This window comes from Nuphar pumila, chromosome 3, assembly GCF_984573655.1.
Source record: "Nuphar pumila chromosome 3, dmNupPumi1.hap1.1, whole genome shotgun sequence".
Taxonomy (NCBI): domain Eukaryota; kingdom Viridiplantae; phylum Streptophyta; class Magnoliopsida; order Nymphaeales; family Nymphaeaceae; genus Nuphar; species Nuphar pumila.
In genome coordinates, this window is record NC_143251.1 from 68,211,881 (window position 1) to 68,227,165 (window position 15,285).

A 15,285-nucleotide genomic window follows, 5' to 3' on the forward strand; every position below is an offset into this window, starting at 1 on the left:
TTGTATGATCAGGACTACTTCAATATCTAATTTTTATTCCATACTCAAGCTTTTGTAAATCCTTAAAATATAGTTCTTCTATTTCTCCAAACCCATTCCTTCAATTCTTCGCTCCTTTATCTTGTTTAAACGCAATCATAGGCTTGACTTCAATTCACACATACAGTGACAGACAGAAAAGGAAGAGCTTGTATCGTAATCCATATAGAGAAAGTGGAATCTACATATGTAGTCCGTAGTAATATGGGAAATTAAATAATATACATGGCTAGTCCGTATATAACTATTGAATATCTACTATCGAATGTACATGTGTTTCTTTCATAATGTAAACCATCGTCATCTTATTTCTATTGAATCACATCGAACCCGAGAATCATTATTCAATGCAAACCCCGGAGTCCACGTATAATATGTATCTAAGACTATTTACCTCGACCTGCGTAAACTACATGATTTTTACTTCTCTTCATCATATCTCACATCGATTCAAACAAGGAGATTCATCAAAGCAAACCATTCCATATCAAGATTTGATGATTGATTGATCCAATTGCAATTCAATTTAATTTTGGTTAATTGTTGAATAGAACGGAATGAAATAGCAACGATTACGCAGAAGAAAGTTCTTGTTGTTTCGTCGCACGCTACAAACCAGTAAGAGTTATTAGCCCAATTATGAATCCATATAATTGACTGGGAAAATCAAGGAGATGTACAACATGAATAGGACAAAAGAGGATCTCTGAAAAAAATTGGAATTCCCCCTTTTTTTACAATTCCGTAGTGTAATACGTAATATAATAAATATTAATATCGTACATATATTTATGTTGCTATTGTTTGACTATATAAAACAACAACTTGAAGGTTTTTGTCCAAACGAATCATGAAACTAGAGTTTTATCTTTCTAACATTAAAAAAAATTGTCATTTCGATATCTAAGTACAGGTTATGACCAAAACAAGTCGGTTGGACTACCTGAAAAACTTTTTTTTATGGCTTTACTTTAATTCTGATTTTGACATTCAAATTGGCCAAATTTGTTTTTTTACTAAAATTTAATCTAAACTGATTAAACCATACCTCAAAAGGATGCATCATTAGAAAGAGACGGTCAAAACAAGTTTTCCTGTTAATGCAGTCCAAGCATGTCTGGGATTTTAGGAGTAAGTGTTGAGTTGATATAATTTAAAGAAGAAAAGGCACTGTCACGAGCCTATTTCCTTCAATGGGCCAGCGCGGCGCGACGGTCCCTCCTCACTACCGCAAGCCTACTTGTCAGCTCGCTAGCCGATGGCGGAAGCTTGTAATCAGAGTGCAAGAGAGCAAGAGAGAATAGAGGAAGAGAAATTGCAATCACAAGAAGCAATCACAATGAGGGTGAACAAAATAAAGCTCAACGCATTTACTTCATTCACATTTTGCCCGCAGGGTATTACAGTTCAATTATACGGGCTGTCCCTTCGGGGTATTGATTCACCTGAACTGGGCAGCTTACATCAGACTCAGCAAAAGCAAAACAGACTATAAGCACAACCGTAAAATGTAAGTCGCAAGGGAACATGCACGGTCAAAGCAATAAAAGTACTTATTTTTCACGTTTTCACATTTCTAGGATTACACAAAGGGATAAACAAATAAAACTGCTAATGCTACGACTGGGCCAGAAATTGTTAAAGCTTCAATAAAAGCCAGATTAGGCAATAAAGTACCATTGATTTTACCCTCTGCTTCTGGTTGACTAGTGATACCTTCTACGGCTTGGCCCCGCATAAATGGTTAATTATATAATCAAACAAACAAATGAATTATTATATATATCTTAATTAGTGTACTTAATTAAAGTTATTTACATATATATAATATTAATTAATAACTTTCTTAGTATTTCATATTCCATCACTCAGATCCATACAACTAAACTGAGAACTCCCAACCTAATTTGAGAAGTGATGATATTTATTATTATTGTATCATCAGGGCTACTTCAATATTTTATTTTTATTCCCTATGAATGTTTTGTAAACCTTATAACATAGTTCTTCTATTTCTTTGCTCCAAACCCATTCCTTCAATTCGTCGCTCCTTCATCTTCCTTAAACACATTTATAGGCTTGACTTCATATTCAATCCACACATACAAAAAAGGAAGACCTTATATCGCAATCCATATAGAACAAGTGGAATCTATATCTATATAAAGTTGGTAGTAATATGGGAAATGAAATAATATACATCGGTAGTCCATATATAACTATTGAATATCTACTATTACATATACATGTGTTTCTTCCATAATGTAAACCATCGTCATCTTATTTCTTTTGAATTGGATTAGACCGTGGAATCATTATTCAATGCATACCCAGAGTTCACGTATAATACGTAGCTACGACTATCTACCTCGACCCGCATACATGATTTTTACTTGTCTTTATCATTATCTCCCATCGATTCAAACGAAGAGATTCATCAAAGCGAACCATTCCATATCAAGATTTGATTGATCCAATTGCATTTAATTAGAATTTTGGTTAATTGTTGAATATGATGGAATGAAATAGCAACGGTTTCGCAAAACATAGTTGTAGTTTTCTCGCATGCCCCAAACCTGTAAGAATTATTACCCCAATTATGAATCCTTGTAATTGACTGGGATGTTAGCAAAAATAGGGAATTCCCCCTTTTTTATAATTTCATAGTGTAATACGTAATATAATAACTATTAATATCGGACATATATTTCTCTCACTATTGTTTTCTTCTTACACTGTATCATACATATCGTAAATAAACATATTTATATCAATCATGTTCCTCAAGCTGATATTTTGAGGTACACATGAATTAATTATTGGAATAAGATTCATTGGCTTACTTAATTTTGAAATTAAATCAATTCAAAAACAAAAAGCAACTCTTTAAAATTCAAAGCATTATTTTTTTATTTATTTGGAAGGGAAAGCTACTCAATGACGACCTTCTTTTTCTGTTTTGGCCCTGCCTCTTCTCTTCTTTAAATTATAAAAACTCAACACTTCATTTCTAAAATGGTAGACATGCTTGAACTGCACTAACAACTTAACTTGTTTTGATCATATCTTTCTAATCATGCATCCTTTTCAGGTATTGTTTAACGCGTTCAGTTTAAATTGTAGTAAGTAAACAAATTTCGTAAATTTGAATCTCAAAATCAAAACTAAATCAAATTCACCTTAAAAAAAGTTTTATAGGTAGTCAAACCGACTTGTTTTGGTATTTTTCATATTTGAGTTATTCATCATTCTTTTGGACTAAAGCTTTTAGGATGTTGTTTTATATGAAAAAAATAGTGGAAATAGAGAGTATGTCGAAAATGACTCTGGGCAACTTCTTTTTTGAAATATGACAATTGACACAAGACTACTAAGCCAAAATTGTGGTGTTTAAAATATTGTATCTCTTCGTTATCAAACGTGAGATGACAAAATAGTAGACACACCAATTTTGTAGAATGGATAAGATTAACATTGAGATCAAATCCATTTCTTAAAAGTTATTTTTGACGAAGATGAAGTTGAAAGTATGAATAAGCAGCTTAAAGCATGTATGCAACTTAACACGACAGACTCACTGTGATGCCTCATAATCAGTTTTTAAACACTCTAATCGATTTCACAAATCATTGATCTTTTTCTGAACCACCTCTAATCATTTCACAATCAATGTAAATCTTATCCAAATTGCCTTTTGACTCCAGGACCAACTGACCTTTTGCATTTTTGAAGCCCCTAGTGACGGGTCGTCCTGGACCCAAAAGGTTGGTTTCAAATTTAAAGTTTTGGTCCATATTGGTTGACCATGAATCCTAGGAGGCTCCAATGATGTTTGTATTATGATTCATATAGAGCAAATAAAGGGGTTCGAAACCGCATCATTAGCTTGGAATTCTAGGATTATAGTCGATGTCGATTCATCATTTGAACGTCTTTAATTCAAAACCAAACATGAACCTTTGCTTTCATTCGGATGCTTTTTGGAATATGGACAGTTTCACGGAATTAGGGCGCAAAGTGACCTAATAAAAAAAAAATTCGATGTGTGATTAAATTAGGTAGGAGAGAAGAAAAAGAAATGGTTGAATCAAAATATTTAATCTTAATTTTCATTTATGTCAGAAGGTACTACGAATGTTCAATCAACACACCAAAGGATTATGCGAGATATTCGGTCTGAAAGTAGGCAACATTTCTATTGGCAAATAGGAGGTTTCCAAGTGCTTGCCCAAGTACTTATAACTTATTGTGTTGTAATTGCTATCTTATAAGATTCAGCCGCTATAGCCGTTCAGAATACACAAACTATTTTGACCGACAGCCAAAATTTCTTTTTATATGTTCTTGATTTCATTCTAAGACGTGAGCAAAACTGAAATTGGAGAAGAATATGGTCCTTGGGTTCCTTTTATTGGTACTCTTTTTCTATTTGTTTTTGTTTCTAAATGGTCAGGTGCACTTTTAAGTTGAAGAATCATACAGTTACCTCATGTAAAGTTAGTTGGACCAACGAATGATATAAATACTACTGTTGCTTTATATTCACTCCCGTCAGTGTCACATTTCTATGCAGGCCTTAAGGGATGGAGTTTCTTCGGTATATAGATTTAACCAACTCCAATACTTCTACCAAATAATGTTTTAGAAGATTTCTCAAAACCCTTTATCAAATACATTTTGACTTTTCAAGAATATATTAACCGTTGATTTAGTAATTGTTCTTCTTGTTTCTTTAGTACATTTAGCCATGGAAGGTCATCATCGAGTAACTTTTCATCCAAATAAATAATAAAATATTGCTTTGAATTTCTTAGTCACTCTTTCTGTTTGAATTTATTTAAATTCAAAATTAAGTAAGCCCATGAATCTTTTTCCAACAATTAATTCATGAGTATTTCATGATAGCTTGATTGATATAAATTATGGTATATGTTGGTGATAAATAAGAATTTTATGTTACCTTTAAAACTTGGGCCGCCATTTTATCTATGAATTGTTTTCATGAATGTTATTCTTAATGTTAGTTGGTGGTGTACTCATAATTCTTCAAGTTAGGCCAGTTTTCTAATTTATTTATTTCAATTGAGTACAAAACAATGATACTTCATTTGTGATTTTGATGCTTTATATAGTCCCTTTGGTTGCCTCTTGTGTTTTTTTTTTCGGTCCTGCTTTTAATGCCTTACTTTTATGAAATGTCTACATCAGTTGAACTCCCACTGCAATCTTTTGTATCTCAATGCTATGGACTTATTAGCAGGACTCCAGATGACGATTTCAGTATGCTTTTAGAAGCAGCAGTGATGTATGATAGGTGTGTGGCTGCAATCCTGAACGAGCATGATTCTATGGAGTAGACATTTGATATGTATGATATGTAAGAAAACATGATTGTTATAAATGTATTTATTAATGATATGTATGATATATAGTGTAGGAAGAAAGCAAGAGCAAGAGAAATATGAGTACAGTATTAATATTTGTTATATTTTGTAGTACACTACAGAATTGTAAAAAACGGGGGAAATTTAGAATTTTTCTTATCATCCCCTTTTGTCCTATTTCATGTCACGCATCTTTATTTTCCCAGTCATTACAACGATTCATAATTGTTACTCGTTTTGGCCATGCGACGAAACAACAAGAACTATGTTATGCGAAACCGTAGCTATTTCATTCTATCCTATTCAATAATTAACAAAAATTGGAATTAATTGCAATTGAATCAATCAATCATCGAATCTTGATCTGGAATGATTTGCATTGATGGATCTCTTTGTTTCAATCGTTGTGAGATAAAAATCACGTAGGTTAGGTGGGTCGAGCTAGATTGTCGTAGCTACATATTATACGTGAACTCCGGTGTATACTTCGAAGAATGATTCCAAGGTCCGATCTGTTCCAAAAGAAAGAAGATGACGATGGTTTACATTATGCAAGAAACACATGTATATGTGATAATAGATATTCAATAGTTATATATGGACTACCCATGTATGTTATTTGATTCCCCATATTACTACTGACTTTATATAGATATCGATTCCACTTTCCCTATATGGATTACGATATAAGCTCTTCCTTTTTTGTCTGTGACTATGTACGGATTGAATATGAAATCAAGACTATGAATGTGTTTAAAGAAGATGAAGGATCAAAGGATTGAAGGAATGGGTTGGGAGCAATAAAATAGAATAACTATATTATATGGATTTACAAAAACTTGGATAGGGAATAAAAACGAGATATTGAAGTAGTTCTGATGATTCAATAATGTCAAATATCATCACTTCTGATGAAGTAGTTCGAGTCTGCTATATATATGAATCATAAAACCTACATCATTGGCTGCTCCTAAGATTTCTAGATCATCAAATAGATATTCAAGGTCAACAAGTATGGATCAAAAATGCAAACTTTAAACCAACCTTTTGGGTCCAGGTAGACCCATCGCTAGGGGCTTAAAAAATGCCCGAGGTCAGTATATTTTCTGCCTATGAAAGAACATCCTAAAGATTTTGTCCAAAAGAATGATGAAACTAGAGTCTAACATGAAAAAATTTGTCATTTCGATCTGTAAGTACAAAGTTGGGACCAAAACAAGTTGGTTTGACTACCCAAAGAAGTTTATCTATGAAGACTTTACTTTAATTCTGATTTTGACATTCAAATTAGCCAAATTTGTTTTTTTACTATAATTTAAACTATACCTCAAAAGGATAAATCATTAGAAAGAGATGGTCAAAACAAGTTTACTTGTTAGTGCGGTCCAAGCATGTTTAGGATTTTAAGATTAAGTGTTGAGTTGTCATAATTTAAAGAAGAGAAGAGGCAGGGTCAAAGAAATAAAAGAATTATGTATTTTTCACGTTCTCAGGTTTCTAGGATCACACAAAGGGGTTAGCAAATAAAAGTGTTAATGCGACGACCTGGCCGTAAATTGTTAAAGCTTCCATAAAAGCTAGTTAAGCAATAAAGTACAACGTATTTTACCCTCTGCATCTAGTTGACTTTTACGGCTTGGCCCGCAACAGTACCTTGACCTACTCTAGGTCGAATAGGTCATGGTATGCTCCTCGCAAGCAACACAAATTTTGGGATTCATGGTATGCTCCTCGCAACAAAAAATAAAGAAATGGTTAATGATATAATCAAATAAACCAATGAATTATTATATATATCTTTGTTAGTGTACTCAATTAATGTTATATACATATTTATAATATTAATTAGTTACATTACTTAGTATTTCATAAAACTAAACTAAGATCTCCCAACCTAATTTGAGAAGTGATGATATTTCTTATTATTGTATGATCAGGACTACTTCAATATCTCATTTGTATTCCATATCCAAGTTTTTGTAAATCCTTATAATATAGTTCTTCTATTTCTCCAAACCCATTCCTTCAATTTTTCGCTCCTTTATCTTGTTTAAACGCATTCATAGGCTTGACTTCAATTCACACATACAGTGAATAACAGAAAAGTGGAATCTACATATGTAGTCCGTAGTAATATGAGAAATTAAATAATATACATGGGTAGTCTGTATATAACTATTGAATATCTACTATCACAAGTACATGTGTTTCTTTCAGGACTACTTCAATATCTCATTTGTATTCCATATCCAAGTTTTTGTAAATCCTTATAATATAGTTCTTCTATTTCTCCAAACCCATTCCTTCAATTCTTCGATCCTTTATCTTGTTTAAACGCATTCATAGGCTTGACTTCAATTCACACATACAGTGACAGACCGAAAAAGTGGAATCTACATATGTAGTCCGTAGTAATATGGGAAATTAAATAATATACATGGGTAGTCTTTATATAACTATTGAATATCTACTATCACAAGTACATGTGTTTCTTTCATAATGTAAACCATCGCCATCTTATTTCTATTGAATCTTATCGGACCCGAGAATCATTATTCAATGTAAACCCTGGAGTTCACGTATAATACGTAGCTACTATGGCTATTTACCTCGACCTGCGTAAACGACATGATTTTTACTTGTCTTTATCATATCTCACATCGATTCAAACAAAGATATTCATCAAAGCAAACCATTCCATATCAAGATTTGATGATTGATTGATCCAATTGCAATTCAATTTAATTTTGGTTAATTGTTAAATAGGATGGAATGAAATATCAATGGTTTCGCAGAACAAAGTTCTTGTTCTTTCGTCTCACGCTCCAAGCGAGTAAGAATTATTATTCCAATTATGAATCCTTATAATTGACTACGAAAATTAAGGAGATGTACATCATGAATAGGACAAAAGGGGATCTGTGGAAAAATTTGGAATTCCCCCCTTTTCTAAAATTTCGTAGTGTAATACGTAATATAATAAATATTAATCTCGTATATATATTTCTCTTGCTCTTGTTTTACTAGAAAACAACAACTTGAAGATTTTTATCCAAAATAATGATGAAACTAGAGTCTTATCTTTCCTAACATGAAAAAAATTTGTCATTTTGATATCTAAGTACAAGTTATGACCAAAATAAGTCAACCAATATTGACCAAAACTGCAAACTTTAAACCAACCTTTTGCGTCCAAGTCGACCCATCGCTAGGGGCTTAAAAAATGCCCGATGTCGGTATATTTTTTGCATATAAAAGAACATCTTAAAGATTTTTGTCCAAAAGAATGATGAAACTAGAGTCTAACATGATAAAATTTGTCGTTTTGATATGTAAGTACAAAGTTATGACCAAAACAAGTTGGTTTGACTACCCAAAGAACGTTTTCTATGAAGACTTTACTTTAATTCTGATTTTGACACTCAAATTGTCCAAATTTGTTTTTTTACTATAATTTAAACTAAACGCTTTAAACCATACCTCAAAAGGATAAATCATTAGAAAGAGATGGCCAAAACAAGTTTACTTGTTAGTGCGGTCCAAGCATGTTTAGGATTTTAAGACTAAGTGTTGAGTTGTCATAATTTCAAGAAGAGACGGGGCAGGGTCAAAGAAATAAAAGAAGTACGTATTTTTCACTTTTCTAGGATTACACAAAGTGGTTAGCAAATAAAAGTGCTAATGCAACGACCTGACCGTAAATTGTTAAAGCTTCCATAAAACCCACTGCATTTGGTTGACTAGCAATACCTTTTACGGCTTGGCCTGCAACAGTACCTTGACCTACTCTAGGTCGAATAGAAGCAAGTTATATGGCAAATCCAGCACCAATAACAGAAGCAACAGAAAATTTGGGATTCATGGTAAGAACTCCTCACAACAAAAAATAAAGAAATGGTTAATGATATAATCTAATAAACCAATGAATTATTATATATATCTTTGTTAGTGGACACAATTAATGTTATATACATATTTATAAAATTAATTAGTTGCATTACTTAGTATTTCATATTCCATCACTAAGATCCATACAACTAAACTAAGATCTCCCAACCTAATTTGAGAAGTTATGATATTTGTTATTATTGTATGATCAGGACTACTTCAATATCTAAGTTTTATTCCATATTCAAGCTTTTGTAAATCCTTATAATATAGTTCTTCTATTTCTCCAAACCCATTCCTTCAATTCTTCGCTCCTTTATCTTGTTTAAACGCAATCATAGGCTTGACTTCAATTCACACATACAGTGACAGACAGAAAAGGAAAAGCTTGTATCGTAATCCATATAGAGAAAGTGGAATCTACATATGTAGTCCGTAGTAATATGGGAAATTAAATAATATACATGGCTAGTCCGTATATAACTATTGAATATCTACTATCGAATGTACATGTGTTTCTTTCATAATGTAAACCATCTTCATCTTATTTCTATTGAATCACATCGAACCCGAGAATCATTATTCAATGCAAACCCCGGAGTCCACGTATAATATGTATCTAAGACTATTTACCTCGACCTGCGTAAACTACATGATTTTTACTTCTCTTCATCATATCTCACATCGATTCAAACAAAGAGATTCATCAAAGCAAACCATCATTCCATATCAAGATTTGATGATTGATTGATCGAATTGCAATTCAATTTAATTTTGGTTAATTGTTGAATAGGACGGAATGAAATAGCAACGATTACGCAGAAGAAAGTTCTTGTTGTTTCGTCGCACGCTACAAACCAGTAAGAGTTATTAGCCCAATTATGAATCCTTATAATTGACTGGGAAAATAATGGAGATGTACAACATGAATAGGACAAAAGAGGATCTGTGAAAAAATTGGAATTCCCCCTTTTTTTACAATTCCGTAGTGTAATACGTAATATAATAAATATTAATATCGTACATATATTTCTGTTGCTATTGTTTGACTATATAAAACAACAACTTGAAGGTTTTTGTCCAAACGAATGATGAAACTAGAGTTTTATCTTTCTAACATTAAAAAAATTTGTCATTTCGATATCTAAGTACAGGTTATGACCAAAACAAGTCGGTTGGACTACCTGAAAAACTTTTTTTTATGGATTTACTTTAATTCTGATTTTGACATTCAAATTGGGCCAAATTTGTTTTTTTACTAAAATTTAATCTAAACTGATTAAACCATACCTCAAAAGGATGCATCATTAGAAAGAGACGGTCAAAACAAGTTTTCCTGTTAATGCAGTCCAAGCATGTCTGGGATTTTAGGAGTAAGTGTTGAGTTGATATAATTGAAAGAAGAAGAGGCACTGTCACGAGCCTATTTCCTTCAATGGGCCAGCGCGGCGCGACGGTCCCTCCTCACTACCGCAAGCCTACTTGTCAGCTCGCTAGCCGATGGCGGAAGCTTGTAATCAGAGTGCAAGAGAGCAAGAGAGAATAGAGGAAGAGAAATTGCAATCACAAGAAGCAATCACAATGAGGGTGAACAAAATAAAGCTCAACGCATTTACTTCATTCACATTTTGCCCGCAGGGTATTACAGTTCAAGTATACGGGCTGTCCCTTCGGGGTATTGATTCACCTGAACTGGGAGCTTACATCAGACTCAGCAAAAACAAAACAGACTATAAGCACAACTAGACAATGTAAGTCGCAAGGGAACATGCACGGTCAAAGCAATAAAAGTACTTATTTTTCACGTTTTCACATTTCTAGGTTTACACAAAGGGATAAACAAATAAAACTGCTAATGCTACGACTGGGCCAGAAATTGTTAAAGCTTCAATAAAAGCCAGATTAGGCAATAAAGTACCACTGATTTTACCCTCTGCTTCTGGTTGACTAGTGATACCTTCTACGGCTTGGCCCCGCATAAATGGTTAATTATATAATCAAACAAACAAATGAATTATTATATATATCTTAATTAGTGTACTTAATTAAAGTTATTTACATATATATATATAATATTAATTAATAACTTTCTTAGTATTTCATATTCCATCACTCAGATCCATACAACTAAACTGAGAACTCCCAACCTAATTTGAGAAGTGATGATATTTGTTATTATTGTATCATCAGGGCTACTTCAATATTTTATTTTTATTCCCTATGAATGTTTTGTAAACCTTATAACATAGTTCTTCTATTTCTGAAAAGTCGAAAAATAAGTGACAAAGGTTTAGTGATATCTTCTTGTCTATTAATTGGTAAAAGTATTGGGGTTTGTTGAATCTATTGACCGAAATACCCCAATCCCTTTTTACTATGGTCTGCATAGAAATGTGCCACTGACGTGAGTAAAGCTAAACCAACACTAGTATTTATATCATTTGTAGGTGCACCTAAATCCCCGTGAGGTAACTGTATGATTCTCCAGGGTAAAAGATTACGTAACCAGTTCGAAAAAAATACATAGGAACATAGTTCTAATAAAAGGAACCCAAGGACCATATTCTTCTCCATTTTGAGTTTTGCTCACATCTTGAATGAATCAAGAACATATCAGAAGAAATTTTGGCCGTCAGTCAGGATAGTTTGTGTATTCCGAACGGCTATAGCGGCTGAATCTAATCAGATAGCAATGCACTTGGAAATTTCCTATTTGCCAATAGGAGTTATTTTGATTCAACCATTTCTTTTTCTACTCGCCTATCTAATTTAATCATATATTCCGGGTGGTAATTTAATTAATGATTTGACCACGTAATATATCATACATCGTAAATTTTTTCATTTAGGTCACTTTGCGCCCTAATGTCGAGAATCTATCCATATTCCAAAAAGGATCCAAATCAAACCAAAGTTTCGTGTTCAATTTTGAGTTATAGATGTTAAAAACGATGAATCGACGTTGACTATATAACCCTAGCCTTCCAATCTAACGATGCGGGTTCGAGTCCCTTCACCCGCTCTATATGATTTATGATACATACATCATTGTATCTTCCTGGGATTTCTACATCATCAAAGACATATTCAAGGTTGACCAATATAGACCAAACATCTAAATTTGAAACCAACCTTTTGGGTCCAGGTCGACTGATCACAAGGAGATTAAATAATGCGAAAGGTTAGTTGGTCCAGGAGTCAAAAGGCAATTTGGATAAGATGGACATTGATTGTGAAATGATTAAAGGTGGTACAAAAAAATATCATTGATTTGTGAAATCAATTAGAGTGTTTAAAAACTGATTATGAAGCATCACAAAGAGACCCTATTGTTAAGTTGCATACATGTTTTAAGCTGCTTATTCATACTTTCATCTTCATCTTCGACAAAAAAACTTTTTAGAAATGGATTTGATCTCAATGTTAATCTTATCCATTCTACAAAATGGGTGTGTCAACTTTTTTGTCATGTTCACAAGCTTGATAACAAAGAGATACAATTTGTAAACACCCCAATTTTGGCATAGTAGTCTTGTGTCAATGGTCACATTTCAAAAAACAAGTTGCCCAGAGTCATTTTCGACATACACTCTATGTTCACTATATTTTTTGCATATAAAACAACATCTAAAGGATTTTGCCTAAAAGAATGATGAATATCTTTCGAAAATGAAAAAAATAAGTCATTTACATGTCTGTTTGACTACCTAAAAAACTTGTTTTAAGGAAAATTTGACCTTAGTTTTGATTTTGACATTGAAATTTACCAAATTTGTTTTCTTACTATAATTTAAAACTAAACGCATTAAACCATACCTCAAAAAGATTCATGATTAGAAAGATACAGTCAAAACAAGTTAACTTGTTAGTGCATTCCAAGCCTGTCTTAGATTTTAGTAGTGAAGTGTTGAGTTGATATAATTTAAAGAAGACAAAAGGCAGGGACAAAACAATAAAAATATGTATTTTTCACATTTTCATGTTTATAGGATTACAGGAAGGGATTAGCAAAAAAGTGCTATTGCGACGACCGGGCCGTATATTGTTAAAGCTTCCATAAAAGCCAGATTAAGCAATAAAGTACCTCATATTTGATAAGCGATACCTTTTACGGCTTGGCCGGAAGCAGTATCTTGACCAACTCTTGTTCCAGTAGAAGCAAGTTCTATGGCCAATCTAACAGCAATCTAGGAGGAGTCCTACTGTTATGCCGCACGCCCCAAATGAGTAACAATTATTACACCATTTATGAATCGTCATAATTGACTGAGAAAATAAAGGAGTTGTATGACATGAATAGGACAAAAGGGATCTCAGGGAAAAATGGGAATTCCTCCCTTTTTCTACAATTTCGTAGTGTAATACGTAATATAATAAATATTAATATCGTACATATATTTCTGTTGCTCTTGTTTTCTTCCTACACTAACATACATATAGTAAATAAACATATTTATATCAATCATATTTCCCAAGCAGGTATCGTGAGCTACTTATGAATTAATTATTGCAATAAGATACATGGGCTTACTTAATTTCGAATTTAAATCAATTCAAAAAGAAAAAACAACTCTTTGAAAATTGAAGCAGTATTTTATTATTTATTTGGATGGAAAGCTACTCAATGATGACCTTCGGCTAAGTGTACTAAAGAAACAACAACAACAATTACTAATTCATCGGCCAATATATTCCTAAAATGTCGAAAACTAAGTGATAAGCTTTTGTGAAATCTTCTAAGACATTAATTGGTGAAAGCATTGGAGTTGGCTGAATCTATTTACCAAAATAACCCAGTCTTTTTTTAGTAAGACCTGCATAAAAATGTGCCACTGACATGAGTAAAGCTTAATAGTAGTATTTATATCATTCGTAGGTGCAACTAACTCCTCATGAGTTAACTGTTTGATTCTCCAAGGTAAAAGCACACCTAACAAGTTAGAAACAAAATAAAAAAGGAATAGAGTTTCAATAAAAGGAACCCAAGGACCATATTCTTCTTCATTTTGAGTTTTGCTCCCATCTTGAAAGAAATCAAGAACATATCAAAAGAAATTATGGCCGTCAGTCAGAACCTAATAAAATAGCAATGATGACCCAAGAAGTTATAAGTACTTGGGCATGCACTTGGAAACCTCCTATTTGCCAATAGAAATGTTGCCTACTTCCACACCGAATATTTCACATAAACCTTTAGTGTGTTGATCGAACATGGTAGAACATTCGTAGTACCCTCTGAAAAAACAGGAACTTAAAGAATTATTTTGATTCAATCAGTTCTTTTTCTACTATCCTACATACTTTAATCATATATTCTGGGTACTAAAATAATTAATGAATTAACTACGTAATATATTATACATCGTAAGATTTTTTTGATTAGGTCACTTCGCGCCCTAAATCCAGGAAGCTATCCATATTCCATAAAGGAGCCAAATGAAACCAAAGTTTCAGGTTCGGTTTTGAATTATAGACCTTAAAAATGATGAATCGACATCGACTATAACCCTTTCCTTCCAAGTTAAGGATGCAGGTTCGAGTCCCTTTATCCATTCAATATGAATCATAATACATACATCATTGGATCCTATTAAGATTTCTAGATCATCCAAGAGATATTCAAGGTCAACCAATATGGACTAGAAATCTAAGTTTGAAACCAACCTTTAGGGTCCAGGTCAACCCATCATTAGAGGCTTAACAATTTCCCAAGTGACGTTGGTCCTGGAGTCAAAAGGCAATTTGGATAAGATTAACATTGATTGTGAAATGATTAGAGGTGGTCCAATAGGATCAATGATTTGTGGAATCAACTAGAGTGTTTAAAAACTGATTATGATACAGAGACCCTCGTGTTAAGTTGCATACTTGCTTTAAGCTGCTTATTCATACTTTGATCTTCATCTTTGTCAAAAACAACTTTTAGAAATGGATTTGATTTCAATGTTAATCTTATCCATTCAACAAAATCGGT